Below are 10,475 nucleotides of genomic sequence, written 5' to 3'. Positions count from 1 at the left end.
TTTGAGAAGCCAAGGCAGGCAGATCGATTGAGGTCTGGTTAGACACCAGCCTGGCCAACACGGTGAAACCCGGTCTCTACTAAAATTAAAACAAAAAAAATTATCCTGGCATGGTGGTGGCCCCTGTAATACCAGCTAACCGGGAGGCTGCAGCAGGAGAATTGCTTGAACCTGGGAGGTGGAGGTTGCAGTAAGCTGAGATCGTGCCACTGCCCTCCAGCCTGGGTGACAGAGTGAGACTGCATCTCAACAACAACAACAACAAAAAAAAAAAAAAGAAAAGAAAGAAAATAGATCAATAGATCTAACCAACTGGCAAGGGCTCCCAAGAAGCTGCAACTTCCAAGTCACTAAGGGGAGAGGTGAACTGGTGGCCACGCTTCCATTAACTGCATTTCTGGATTTTCTAGCGTAGAGTGGAAAACCTAATACATATCTTCATTTTTTTGTTATTTTAGAAGATAATTAATTGTTGATTAATTCTTGTTAATTATTATAGGTGAAACATTGGCTATTTCAGAATGTGAAAGTGTTCTCTCTAATCATCTGAATTGACTATGGGAAAAAACTTTCCTAATTAAAAATAATAGATATTATTTACATTTAATATATTGAAAGGAAGAGTTTTGATATTAAAATTAAAAGGACAAATTTAATGATTGATGATTTTAGGAGTTGACAGTCCACTCTGATTAATCAATCTTAGATAAAAGCTACTTTATTTATAATTGTCTGAGCAAACTTCATAGGTGAGTTTGGAGGCAGGGAGTATAGAATAATACCATAGATACTGAGTGTCTTTCATATATTATCATCATGGAATCATTGAGAGAGATAGAATGACAGAGACAGGATGACATTCAGAATGTGCTTCTTCATTAATTAGCTTATATAAGTGACTCAGAAATCATCCCAGCTTTTACCTCCGCCCAGGCTTTAAGCTTGTCTAAGTAACTGGGAATGATTGAGGGCACAGCTTGTTTAACAAAAATGCCAGGACTGTTGTCTCATTTTCTCATTTGCATCACGGTTGTTCATATCCATAAGTTTCATACCCGTGAATTCAACTAATCTCAGATAAAAAATATTTACAGGGAGAATAAAGCAGCTGTACTGAACATGTACTTTTTTTTTTTTTTTTTGAGACAGAGTCTCACTCTATTACCCATGCTGGAGTGCAGTGGTGCCATCTCGGCTCACTGCAACCTCCGCCTCCTGGGTTCAAGCTATTCTCCTGCCCAGCCTCCTGAATAGCTGGGACTACAGGCAGGTGCCACCACGTCCTGCTAATTGTTTGTATTTTTAGTAGAACGGGGTTTCACCATGTTAGCCAGGATGGTCTCGATCTCCTGACTCGTGATCCGCCCGCCTCGGCCTCCCAAAGTGCTGGGATTACAGGCATGAGTGACCGGCCCTGCCAAACATGTACATATTTTTAATCTTCTTGCTGTTCCTAAACAGTATGGCATTACAAGTATTTATACAGCATTTACATTGTATTAGGCCTTCAAAGTAATCTAGACATAAAGTATTCAGGAGGATAGATTTAGGTTACATACAAATCCCACACCATTTACTAATAAGAGACTTGAACATCTTAGGATCTTGGTATCTCAGGGAGTCCTGGACTGAGTCTTCGATGACTATTGAGGGAAAATTTTATAAATCCAGCATGTTTGTGTTTACTATGTCTCAGTTTGTACTGGAACTAACTTATTAGACATATTGAACAGAGCTCAAGTAGACAAGGAAAATTCTCCGCCAGCCTTTTTTTCCTTTTCATCGGGGCAAATAAAAATAAGAGAAAGAAATTCTCACTTTTTTTTTTTAATTTTCAGAAACATGGATTAAGATGCCCTGCGAGTCTTCCAGAATGAGCTCATTTGCTGCATTTGCATGAAATACCTCATAGACCCGGTCACCATTGACTGTGGGCACAGCTTTTGCAGGCCCGGCCTCTGCCTCTGCCTCTGCTCAGAAGAAGGCAGCGCACCAATTCACTGCCCTTTGTGCAGAAAAATCTCAGAGAAGCCCAACTTCAACACCAGTGTGGCACTCAAAAAGCTGGCTTCCCTAGCCAGACAGACCAGACCTCAGAACATCAACAGCTCAGACAATATCGGTGTGCTCCATGAGGAGACTAAGGAGCTTCTGTGAGGCTGACAAGAGATTGCTCTGTGGGCCCCTCTGAGTCACCAGAGCACATGGCTCACAGCCACAGCCCAAAAGGATGGGCTGCTGAGGAATGCAGGGTACGTGATGCCTCTAAGGCAGTTTGAATTATGTAGAATCCCAAATAAGAATGATGAGGGCCTATGATAATGATGGTGATGAGAATGCAGATGGTGGAGGTGGTGATAATTCCATGTCCATCATGACACATAAATGTGTCCTTTCAATGTTTCTGACTAATATGGCACTTTAATCATAGCTGTGTTGAGACTTCACTAAAGGAGGTTTCCTTAGAAACGTTCAAACATATAGAATGGAGCTGTGGAGCAGGTGGCCAGCACCAAGAACACTGTTCAAAGTCAGATTATATAAAAGCCAGTTTCTCAGAAAATTGATGATATTATCTGAAGGGTCCTTTAAAACTCTCTATTATGTTTCTATCACTTTTCACATCCAAATTATTAGAACCAAATGTGTTTAATTTGGAAAAATCTGACCACTCCACTCTAACTTAATTTATGTTTCTTTCAATTACAGCCTTTTTTTTATTGATAAGGGGATGAAATCTACTATACTGTCTTCATTATTGCTAAGCTTCTTGCTTCTTTTGCAGGAGAAACTTATAAAGGAAATGGACTATTTTATGGAAAATCAATCAAGAGACACGAAACAATCTAAATCAGGAAACTAGCAAATTTCATTCGTTAGAGGTAAAATGAAAAGTTTTCTTTGTTTTTATGCAAATAAACACAATGTTAGCTTATAATTTTTAGCTAAATTCAAACTACCAGTTGAAAGATAGTGATTTCATCCCAAGAAAATGTAGTGATTTCAATTGATATAATAGGAGTTGCAAACAGAGAAGCCCACACAAGCTAGCCAAATTAATTCTAGTATATTGGATAAACGGCATTATGTGTATTCTAGTTCAAATTTGAAGGTTGGTATAAACCTTTTCAGACACTGCAGATGAGACAACATTTCACTAAGATTGGGTGTGAGGAAGGTGAAAGAAATAGAATAGTATATAGAGTAAAAATATGGTAAAGTAAAAAAAACTGCATAATACGGTGTATGGCTAAATGTTTTTTAACATGTAGGCGAATCAGACATGGAAAAATCCTAAAAGAGAGATTAATAGAGGAAATAATTGACTCAGTAACAAATGTGAGAAGCGTCACAGTGACAGAAACCAGGAGTCTTTATAAGGTTTGATTTAAAAAGGGAGAGAGAATAGGAACATTGAAAAAGATGGACAGAAGAAGATAGCAAATGTTCAAGACTCCTTGCAAGAGTGAGGCAGAAAGTTTATAAGTTGCTTGATTACACCCAGCATATAATTATTTGAAGTTTTCTATTGAGAGTGAGAACATGTAATCCTTTTAACCAAACGTCTCTGCAGAACTATGTGTTATTAAGGAAGAGGATAATCAGTATTCAATATCAAAAGATGCATATATTTCTCGAAGAGGAGGAGCAACTGCATCTGCGGGCACTGGAAAGAGAAGCAAAAGAGCTTTTCCAACAACTACAAGACAGTCAAGTGAGAATGACCCAACATTTAGAAGGGATGAAAGACATGTACGAGAGCTGTGGGAGACATGCCACATGCCTGACGGGAGCTGCTCCAGGTGGAGGGAGGGTCCATCCTCAGAGACAGGAAGCCTTTGCTGGACAGTGCTGCCAGGACATGCAAATATCACCTGCATATGTCACTGCTCTAAGCTAAGTGACACATGCTGTCTGACTTCCACCATTACATTTCTCCATTCACTTATTACTGCATACTTTGGTAATCTTTGGGAAATTTTTGCCATTTTAGCTGATAACATATAACAAAGTTCTCTTCAATATAATTTGGAGTACTATCCACACAGAGAGATCATCCAAAATCATTAGAACTCTAGGCCAGGGGAAGGTTAGTAATACTCCATTTACATGCCCTAGTTCCTCCTCACTCTGATCTCCCAGAGAGCAGTGATTTGCTGAAGACATTGAGGGGTTTCCCCTTGCCTGGGCAAGATTTCTCAAAGCTGCTCATCAGTGTCCATGTACTCTGTTTCTCATATGGTTCTCTGTTTTGTTTTAATAGTTGTCATGTGTGGTCAGAGCTTTCCTTGGAAATAAGATTAGGAAATTAATGACACTGGAAACCTAGATATCTTTGCTTTACTCCACCATCTCTTGCTGAGCTCCTTTCTTCTTAATGCCCACTGATGAAGCTTTTTATTGTTTAGTTGAGGTTCTGTTATTAATGTAGCTTGAATGATTCCTTAGCAGGAAAAAAAATACACATTATTAAAACACTAAAACAGAAAGAAACAAGAGTATGAGAAAAGATGCAGAAGGAAAAATCTCTCATAATTAACATTATCTTTTATTTTTTTGCAGGATGTGGGAAATGTATCAGCAAGGTGAGTTTACACTAAAGAAAAATTTGTTCTCTTGTGAATGAAGGGGATGTATACATTTTGAGTACTAACATCGTTGTCAGGGGCTATTTCCAATTTTGTTTCAAAAGAAGGGCCTGAGGTCTTCTTCTCTTTGGTCTGGAAAGTTTTCATCTTAAAATTTGTATGAATTAAAATATACATAAAAACAATTTGCCATTCGGAAGTTTGTTCTCCCATTTCATCCATCCTGACCAGCCATACCCCACAGATCTTAATACAAAATTACTCTGAGGAATCATAGAGGAGTCTTCTACTCTAGAGGGGTCAGAGGTTAAAAAAAAAAAAAAAGACAGAGGGAGGAGAGAGATTCCCTAAGGATGGGCTGAGGAGGGATGTTTTGGTCCTAAAAGCCTCAGTGACCCGGGCCTGCTCCATCACCGTACACCCAGTTCTAGGAAAGACCTCAGGAAAATGGTTGCCTCGGACCCTCAGCAGCAGGGTTCTCAGGCTGGAATTAGACTCCTTTGATTTGCACAAAAGATTAAAGCCTTTTGTCTCAGTGAACATTCTCTGTTAGACACTGACTAGCATTGTGACAACTGCAGCCTGAGGTCCCAAAGGTTTTTGTCTGAGTTTTCTGCTCTCTGAAATATTCCCAAGATTTCTGCCTACCCTCAGGGGGTGTGATGGGCAGAGGGAGGCAATGACTTTTAATGATTTTAGAAGTTGTATAATGTCTGAGAATAATATCTGGGGAAATTGGGTTTTTATGGAAGTAAAATTTAGAAAAAGTAACATCCTTATGGCCCTAGAGTGTGGAATAAAATGTACAACCAGTTAACCAAAACGGGCAGAATTCTGAGGAAACATCTTATGAAAATGTGATATCTTTTGTATGACTGTGTGATTAACTCTGGGCCTGGAACATAGCTGAGGCCATTTTTTTGCAGGACTGATTTGCACAGATGCAAAAGCCCCAGCCAGTGAACCCAGAGCTCACTTCATGGCACATAACTGGAGTCCTAGACATGCTCAACAACTTCAGAGGTAAGAGCCAGCTGCTTGGCAGTCCAGCCTCAAATTATTTCCTTATTGGGTCCCTTGGTTGAGGCTTTTCCCATTTAAGTTTTATTAGTTTTGACATGTAGGTAATACATACTTTTCCAAACATGTGCATCTTCTCTACCTGCATAGTATATTACAATGATCAAACTCAATTTCCTGACTTACAGTTTGATGAAAATGTAAAGATACACACTTTATCTGCAGAATAAGAGGACAAAGAATATTCAGATCATGTAGTTATGAAGACACTAGTTCTCATGGTGGCATCAGTATTTTGTGTTTATTCAATTTAATTCAATTTTGATGGCTTAGATTTGGCATAATGGTTTTTAATTGTTTCTCTATGTGCATTTACATGCATTCTACAAGTACCACAAAATCAGAACATTTTGATCAACAAAGAAAATGACTAAAATATCCATAATCAGGACAATTCTAATGCCATCAGATACATCTCGTAACAAGTGAAAGTGAGGGATCTGTGAACGAGACTTAACCCTGTTAGGCCATTCTAGAGAGCAGGTCTAAGTAGCAGAGGGCAGGAACCCAGAGTAGATTGAATCAGGAGCTAAACAGATAATGTAAAGCCAGAGTATTCTTTTCAGAAACTTATAAATTTTACATGTGTTAATTTCTACCAAATTTTTTTGTTGAGACTATAAGGCATTACTTACATTCCAATAAATTCTCACATCGCAGCAAATTGATGTCTACCTGTTGATGATCTTAAAGACAAATAATACAAGAAGATTTTTCTATTGAAGAAAAAAACATTTTAGATATGTCCTGAAACAAAATATGCAGAGATAGACATTAAATCATTACTTTGCCCAGTGAGATGGTCACGTTTTTTCTCTATTATTTAAGGAATAATACATAATTGTATGTGCTGTAGAGGTGTAATAACTTTTCATCTTCATGGATGCATGGGGCTGAACTCTCTTGCCTTCCTTCTTTCTGTATTTTCTTGGAAGAAGAGCAAACGAAGTGAATAATTGGGCCACAGAGCCTCTGTCCCACATAGAACTCACTAATATAATATTTTTTCCTTGTCAGTGGATAATGCTCTGAGCACAGAAATGATTCCTTGCTATATAAGCCTTTCTGAGGATGTGAGATATGTGATATTTGGAGATGACCATCTCAGTGCTCCCATGGATCCCCAGAGAGTGGAGAGCTTTGCTGTGTGGGGAGCACAAGCATTCACCTCCCAGGCATTTCTGGGAGGTGGATGTGACCCTCTCCTCCAACTGGATTCTGGGAGTCTGTAGAGATTTCAGGACTGCAGATGCCAATATCGTTATTGATTCTGATGAATTTTTTTTTTAAATTTCCTCAAAAAGGAGCAACCACTGTAGTCTCTCCACCGACTCTCCACCTTTAATTCAGTATGTGCAAATGCCTCTGGGTCGGGTTGGGGTGTTTCTGGATTATGATAATGGATCTGTGAGGTTTTTTGATGTTTCTAAAGGTTCTCTTATCTATGGTTTTCTTCCTTCCTCCTTCTCTTCCCCTCTGAGGCCTTTCTTTTGCTTTGGTTGTACATGAAAAGTTGGTTTCATGATGATTTATTGTGACCTCCCATATATGAGGCAAATAGTGTCCTAAGACCCTAAGTGTGAGAGCCTGTGAGCTCATTGTAACTTCATGGAATGTAATTACTTTATGGTTATAAATGGGATAACCACCTTGAATCTGTACATTTGTTAATTAAGTTTTAATTAATAAATTATTGTGGAATCTTTACTAGAACATCAATAATTTTTTTGTACTAGTTTTGTTTGAGATTCATTCACTTACCGTGAAAGTCATGTTCTTAATGTATTTTATAATTCAGAGGATTGTTAGCATATCACACTTGTGCAGGCATCAGAGCTTTCTACTGCCTGTGCACTTTTAACACTTCCAGAAGAATCCCCATACAAATTAACATTATTCTCCATTCACCTCCCCATTTCTTGACAGCACTTAATTTACTTTTTATGTTTTTGCATTCAGGTAAATAAAATCATACAATGTATGTTCTTTTTTTAATCTCATTCCTTTTTCAGAGAGTATGTTTTCAGTTTGTACACACTGTAAATCATTTGTCTTAGTTGTATATTTGAACCAGGCTGGGGTAGAATAATGAAGTGGTGTATATCTTATCTTACAAAGAAATAAAAAGCGTGCTTATTTTCTTTTTAAGTCTGAGCAGTTAAGTTGAACCTCACAGACTTTATTGTTTCTCAACATCCTAGTTATTAATCACATTTCAGCTCATACAACAGTTTTTCAGTGCCGGGTTGCTCTGCTATTACATCTTCCTCTGATATATTATATCAGATTATAATATTCAGAAAACCTTATGCTTATTACTACCAGATTGAAAATTCCAAGGGGGCAATGGCAGTATCTGTCTTATTTGCTAATATACTACAATTATTCAATGAAATTTTTAGAATAGATCATACAGTAAATAAATGAGTAAATGGATAATTGAGGAGTTAATATGTATAAATATTATTCCTAACATTAAGAAAACTTTTTCCAAAATTATAAGTAACAAAATAGGATAGAACATACTAATGAATATCTATCAAAAGATAAGAAATAAATTGATTTTCAGATTCATATCAAAGATAACACTATTATGTTAGGTTTAAAAATAATTGATAGCAATAAAATTTTTGCAGGGTTGATTTCAATTGTCCTTAGGTTTTTTAATATAAACAATCGAAAGAGAAGATTCTATATAAGACTAATGGGGAACAGGCAAGACTTAGACTAATGGAGGCTGTCCTTATTAAAAACTGACATATAATTTATTACATCTAAGCATAAAGTGGTAGAAACCTTTTATGCAGTAGAAAAGAACAACTTTGTTTACATTTTAATAAGAATCGATGATAAGAGATGGAAAATTCTAAAAAGAATGTAAAGCTGCATCTCCTAGCGACCGGCTATGTGCTCTAACAAAGACATGAATTTTGAAATGATTCAGAAGGTGCGTTTCCTCTCACATGTTTGTACAATATAGGAGTTGGTAAAAATTCAACAAGTGAATTTACCTCTTTGTGCAGGAAACTTCATTTATTACCATGTCCCATGCAGCAGGGAAAGCCAGAAGCATAAGTAGGAGGGACAAGAGTTTTGGCTTTAAGGAAATCACCTGGTATTTCTTCAAATGCTTTTATTCTGTCCTATAGGTTCAAATAGGCAGATGGGACACTAAGTGTAATGTACGGGAATGCTGTTTACACTCTAACATATTTATTCTTATAATTTGATTCAGAAAAAAAATTAAATGACTGGCAACACTGAAAATAACCCAACAGATTTGTTCAATGAAACAAAGTTTGAACCTCACAAATAGATAAGCTGCTCCTAAGGTTACACCAGTTGTTAGTGATTCAAGAGTGGTAAACCCGCTTTTTACCACTGTCGAGGTGTCCAGTGCCGTCCTTTTGAGCCTGGCTAGCTGAGGGTTATGTGGCAAGAAACTCTTATTTGTATTTTAGTCCTTAAATGAACATTTTGATAGGAATGATTCTCCAAATTTGAAGATACTTATAGAAAGATTTTCTTATTCCTTCACTCTATACATAGCTAGGATAAACTGTCTCTCTTCTGCCTCCACATATTTCATGCAGAACATAGGATTAGCAGAGAAAAGCTTATCACCCAGCTTCTTTTGACTGCTGCCTTTTTCTAAGTATCTGAGTGATAAAATTATTCACCTTAGGGCTCCACCCAGCATCCTTTTTGATTTTCACCTATTTTTTGTGAGCTTTTCTGTTGATGCTAAACTCTATGCAAAGTAGCCTCATAATTTAATTCATTATTTTTGCTAGATTTCAAGGAAAATTTATTCTATTTCTAATTTAGCTTTATTCACTTTGGCAGGAAGACAGAATTAGCTCTTTATATCACTTAGTATTGACTCTGATTTTGAAGATGAAAAAGTTTTTGTGTCTATTTCCATAATTTTCTTAGCCATTGACCAAAGAATCTTTATTCTATTGATTCTCTGAATAATTTATTTATTCTCTTCACCTGTCAGATTTATGTTAATATCCCAAGACTTACTTACAATTGAAATAGTCTAAGAGAACCACTAAGACTTGTCAATATAAACAGAAATCTTGACTTCCGTTATTTATCCCTGAAAAAGTTTTTCCAAATAGCCTGGTTACAGTTTTTTTTTAAAACAAGAATTTCACTCTTCTATAGTACAAAAAGTAAAAATGATAAAGGGAGATAACTTGGAAAAAATCAATCTAACAAAAACTGAGACCATTCTTAAATAGCACTTTATTTCTGTGCTAAATTTAGGAGACATGAAAATGGCAGGTTTCCTAAGTGAAATAAGACAGACAACACAGTGAAAACTACTTCATGGTCCTACTCTATATTTGAAATCGATTTTTAAAAGTTCAAATACATTAAAACAGTGGTTACATTGGTGGGAAGAAAATAGGTAAATGAGGGGTAAAAGTTGTAAAGGTGCAGTAATGTAGAATAAATGAATCTGATGTACAACCTGTAGGTATATTAGATAATCTTGTATTGCTTTTAGGAAATATTCTGAGGGAACTAAGATTTTTGGTGTTCTTATCATAAAAAGAATCACAACTAAGTGATATGATCGATTTGTTAATTTTCTTCATTACCAATAATGATTTCCTTATGCAGATGTATCTCAAAAACGACAATATTGGTGCACCTTGGAAAATATAAAATAAAACAAAATCTAAAAACCATAAAGGTAATTTTATTCTTGCATGTAAGCTGAAAAATAAGTGAAGACCTGGGGTCGTAATAACAATGGCTTTGCTGAATTAAGAGAATTCTAATAACATATTT

The 10,475-nt window shown here is 36.6% G+C and overlaps 1 pseudogene; it reads left to right on the top strand.

Moving 5' to 3' along the window:
- Window positions 1–1,842: 1,842 nt before the first annotated feature.
- On the top strand, window positions 1,843–7,178 carry LOC115833907 (annotated as a pseudogene).
- Window positions 7,179–10,475: the final 3,297 nt, after the last annotated feature.

Source organism: Nomascus leucogenys, unplaced genomic scaffold, assembly GCF_006542625.1.
Source record: "Nomascus leucogenys isolate Asia unplaced genomic scaffold, Asia_NLE_v1 002129F_14353_qpd_obj, whole genome shotgun sequence".
Classification (NCBI taxonomy): domain Eukaryota; kingdom Metazoa; phylum Chordata; class Mammalia; order Primates; family Hylobatidae; genus Nomascus; species Nomascus leucogenys.
Note: the sequence above shows the minus strand (reverse complement) of the source record. Positions and strands in the feature narration are given on the sequence as shown.